General features: G+C 41.5%; 1 long non-coding RNA gene across 1 annotated transcript; it reads left to right on the top strand.

Moving 5' to 3' along the window:
* The first annotated feature begins 575 nt into the window (after nt 1-575).
* On the top strand, nt 576-4,577 carry LOC118353129 (uncharacterized). The gene is made up of 3 exons (XR_007407789.1): nt 576-1,241; nt 1,615-1,732; nt 4,174-4,577. It is a non-coding gene; the product is annotated as an uncharacterized LOC118353129 (long non-coding RNA).
* Nucleotides 4,578-5,098: the final 521 nt, after the last annotated feature.

The following is a 5,098-nucleotide window of genomic DNA, read 5'->3' as shown; positions in this document are numbered from 1 at the left end:
GTATGAGTATTCAAAAATGTTAATTGTTACATTAGTTTAAATAAATACAAATATATATACATACACATACACACACACAATGTTTTAGTTTCCCCTCAACTTACACTGAATCACTTCGTCACTGGTCAGGTGAGCAGTTACAAAGCAGTGGCTTTTAGTTTCTCTATACTTTGTGTTGCTGATCTTCCAGGTTCAAGTTATGTGGACCTCTTCTTCCCTTGTGCCCCCCGAGTTCCTGCTTACCTAAATGACACTTTGTTTCCCACAAATGATCCTGGCTGCTCTCTCAAATCTGTGGAATTTTCAGATATCTCTTCTTCAAGTGGTGAGTGCTAGAAACAGGAGGTCTGCGGCGAAGTGAAAATCTGTGGGTGGGTAGGTGGGCCAGCGACTTATCCCTGAGCGTAGGGGGCTGACTGCTCAGGTGCTATGTATCCTTGGGTAATCCAACTGCTTTATAGGATAGCTGTTTTTTTTTGTTTCTGTCTGCTTTAAATATATCTCTAAAATGTTATGAGAGCACTGGCTAAGCCTAGAGAGGTGTTGCAAGGATTAGCTAATTGATTATTTTAAATGCTTTGAAGCTGGCAGAGGCTTCAGTAGGAAGGGCAGGCTAAATAATTTTTGCAGGCTCAGTGGGAGTACAAAGGGTACCAAATGGCTCTTCTAATTTGTTTTGGTATCTAGTAGGACTTGCTTATTGTAGAGCATGTCTCATTAAAATGAGTTATATATGCTACTGCATTTAAAACATGACCTGGGGCAGCCTGGGTGGCTCAACGGTTTAGCGCCGCCTTCAGCCTGGGGCGTGATCCTGGAGACCTGGGATGGAGTCCCCCGTTGGCTCCCTGCAGGGAGCCTGCTTCTCCCTCTGCCTGTGTCTCTGCCTCTCTCTCTCTCTGTGTGTGTCTCTCATGAATAAATAAATAAAATCTTTACAAAAAATAAAACATGACCTGGGGAAATGTTTTAATATAAAAAGCGGTGTTTGGAAATACACAAAGCTTTGGTCAAATGGAGTTGCAGGTACTGAAACCACCTGAGTTTTTCGGACTTGAGAGGAGCTCTATGAAGCATGTTTTAGTAACGCTTATTTCTAAGGGCCTGCTTTGTATCAGGGCTAGATGAACGATGGTCACCATGGTTCCCAGCCTCAAAATTCCATAGTTTGGAAGAGGAGACAAACACAGAGTGAGACCTTTAAAGTTTGCGACAGGGACTAACATGGATGAATCTACAAGGTACAGAAGGACAAAATCAAGTGGTAATCAGTTCAATCTGAGGGAAATAAGGAAAGATTCATAAAGGAGAGGCTTGAGTTGGTCTTTAAGGATAAGAGAAGTTTGCTACATGGCAAAGGGGTGAAGGACATTGTAGACAGAGGGAATGGCTTCTGGAAAGCCTATCTCTCTGGGTTTTATTCAAACATCTTTAAGAGTTTATACTGCCTATGTATCTAGTTCTATCTTATTCTTTGCAACTAGTAGATACTCAATTAATACTTGAAAATGGAGAGTAGTGGGTGGTAGGATTATAGGCAGTGATTTCAATTTTATTATTAGAGTCTTCTTTAGTTTAAAAACTTTCTATAATAAACATGTCTTTCTTTGGTAGGAAGAGTATCCTAACATATTCAGGGGATGACTATCAGAGTCTGTGGCTACACTGGAGTTGGAAGATTGTTGTAGTCAAAGAATCCATTGAACTTTGGCCTTTGTGGACAGTTAACCTGGTAAGGCAAAGATTTGAGACTGTAGGAGTTATCACTGGAAATGAAGCTGGCATGCCAGGTTGGGCTCAGAAATTTGGACTTTATGTTGTAGACAATGGGAAATCATTGAATTTATTAGGCAGGGAAATGCCCATTTTAAGAATCCTCTGGCAATGCTGTAGAGCATGAGCTGGCTATGGAGAGATTGGAGGGAAAGGGACCAACTGTGACACTTGTACAATCCAGGTGGAAACTATCGAAAGTTTTACGTTTGGGTAAGGTTGAGGGGAAGATAATGAATTTGGTTTTAGACAGGATAAGTTTGAATTATCTGTAGGAAGGCCAGTGAGTGCTTGGAACTGGCTGCCAGGAGGAATCAGCACCTAAAATATTAGTGATTCCAGAGACCTCAGGGACTTGGTGGAGAGGAGGAACCTTGGAAGCCCCAGGGAGGCAGTGAGGAGCTTGCACAGCATGCTCAGAAAGGCAAGGGAAAAACAGAAAAGAAAATGGTGCTGCAAAAATCGTGAGAAAGGGAGAAGGTGGTTCAGAAAGGAGTAAATTATCTAGTCAGGATATCTTCCTTTCTCCAGACATTCCTCTTCCTCCCTGCCTTCAGGTTTCTGCTCAAAAGACATCTCTTCAGAGATGCCTTCCGGACCACCAAGCATCCTCCATCACTCTATATTACCTTCCCCGAGACTGTATTATAATGCAGGTTGTACTACTATTCATGTGTGATGAGGCCAACAGATCAGATAGATGATTGCCATTGACAAGACAGTTTGTTACTCACAGTTCCCACGAAGAGGGGTCATGCCATGCCCTGCAGGGCCACATGGGGAAGCGCCAGGGTCAGTCAGGGGGCAGAGGTAGAGGAGGAAACATGAGTAGGAGCCTTTACTGTGGTTTCCATGGCAAGGAAGAGGAAAGGCAGGATAAGCAGGTTAGGATTGGCCAGTTTGAAAAATTTTGGTGGGGTCTGGACATTGGGGCTGTCCCTAGTTGTCTGATACCTGGCTTTGGGGTGATTAAGGCAGGAGGCAGTGACCTAAGTAGGGGGTTGGGATCTGGACTTCGATTGGTTGGTTTGCATATGAAAGACTCCCAGGAAGGCAGATTGTTTAGTGTTTCTAGGAATTGGCAAGCTCTGAAAGGAATAGTTTCCTTAGGGTCAGTAAATCCTGGGGGTGGAGGTGGAGGTGTTGGGGGGAGGAGAAGGGGGGGAAGGGGACTGGTTGGCTCAGTTGGTACAGCGTATGACTCTTGAGCTTGCGGTCCTGAGTTTGATCCTCATGTTGGGGGTAGAACTTACTTAAAAAATAAACAAAAAGAGTACACTAAAGCTACTACAAGTACCGCGTGGTATTATATGGCATGTTTGTGGAGCAGTGCCAGGCTGGGACTAGGGTGAGGTGAGTAGGGCATTCACCTTGGGCACAAAATGTAAGAGGAGGTGTCCAAAACACTTAGTAATCAAGGTAAATAATATGTTAATATTTTTTAAAAATCAAAATGAATGCAAAAATGTACATGATGAACAAAAGATAAAAATTTTAAATAAAGACGTGATCAGTAACAGTGCTGTCCTGAGCCATATTGGAGCCTAAAAAAAAAAAAAAAAGGACAAGTTAGTAATATGGTTCCCTTTATGATTTTTGAAACTATTGCATTAAAATTATTAGGCCTCAAAAAGGAAAGAAATTCTGACACATGCCACAACATGGATGAACCTTGAAGTGAAGTGAAATAAGCCAGTCACAAAAGACAAATATTACATTATTCCATTTACATGAAATATTTAGAGTGAGAATAGTTGAAATCAGAGACAGAAAGTAGAATGGTGATTGTCAGGGGCTAGGGAAACACAGGAACAGGAAGTTATTGTTCAATGGGTGTAGAGTGTCAGTTGGGAAGATAAAAAGTTCTAGAGTTGGGTGGTGGTGATGGTTAAACAGCATTATGAATGCATTTAATCCTGCTAACTATACACTTCAAAATGGTGAAGATGGTAGATGTTATATTATGTGTATTCTATCACAGTTTAAAACCAAAAAGAAACAACCACTATTGCCTTGAAATATTGCTTATCTCGATCACCGAGTTCTTTGTCAGCCCCTCACATTTTGCACTCACCTCACCCATGTGTTGGCTGTGGGAGGAGCTGGGCATACTGAGGAAGGTAGGGAAGGGAATCAGGAGCTAAAGTCTGGCTATCCTTCGGAGGAGATGCATCTTTTCTACTTACCGGTTTAGAATCATTTAGTTTAAGCGAGAAGAGGAACTATATTAGTTAAGAGTGTTTTTGACTGCAAATAACAGAATACTGTGGCTTAAGCACATAATGGTTTATTTTTTCTTACACTTGAAAAAATCCGTAAGTGAGCCCTGCTGGGGTTGGTTCAGTGATAGTGTGGTTGGATCTAATATCTCTCTGGTTTTTTGTTTGCTTGTTTGCTTAGGGAATGGAGCAGCACCGTATGCATCCGTCCTTTCCATCAAGGAAAAGCAAACCTTTTCAGAAACACACCTTCCAATAACTTCTTAAGCCTCCCTGCTTAATCCTGAGTCAAAAGGTACCCTGCCCCCCTGCCCCCAACTTCAAGAAAACAAGGGACAAGACTGTCAAGAGTGACCAAGACAAATCCTGATCCATTGCCTATGTCTGGGCATAGTGACCTTTGCACAAGATTGGAGTTCTATTAGCAAGGAAGCAAGGTGGGAAATGAACATTGCAAAAAGGTAGTTAACACAGGGTGTTCGACTACTGACGTTCTTCCATAGAAACAATATTGGGACATTGGTATATTGGCATATTTATATATTTTTACCTCTTGCAAATATAGTAAACGTATTCTTTACTATACTGTGTGGTGTCTGTCTAATCCATTGGTTTTTATGAGCTTGGAGCCCTGAGCTATTAAAGGGTACGTAAGCCTGTGGTACTGCTGGGGGATCTATCCCTCCGACCTTGAGGAGTGATTAACACAGAAGCATTAAAAACACAACCCCTTTTCTTTTTAAATGACTTAGAATTGGCTGAGTGTTTAATCCTTTACTCCTGCTGGGCCTTCTGTCCAGTGTCTTCACCTCATCATTCGAGACAGATGATTTTCCTGGGTGGTGAGCCAGGGAAACAGATCAGTACATTTTTCTCTTTAACTACACATTGAATAAGCAATCTACTGTTTATTGATTTAGAAAAATTCTTGTCTTGGATTTTAGATCCAGTCGAATGGGATAGAGATGTCTGAGGTTCTTATAAGATCTCATTAAAAAAAAAAAAAAAAAAAGATTATACAAGTTCCATGGTCTAGTTGTCCCAAGGTCAAACCCATATCCAGCTACTCTCCAAGTATTTAAATATAGGAGAAATAGATTCACTAA

The sequence above is a fragment of the Canis lupus genome, chromosome 32 (assembly GCF_003254725.2).
Source record: "Canis lupus dingo isolate Sandy chromosome 32, ASM325472v2, whole genome shotgun sequence".
Classification (NCBI taxonomy): Eukaryota; Metazoa; Chordata; class Mammalia; order Carnivora; family Canidae; genus Canis; species Canis lupus.
The sequence above is the reverse complement of the archived record's forward strand: the minus strand, read 5'-3'. Positions and strand labels throughout refer to the sequence as shown.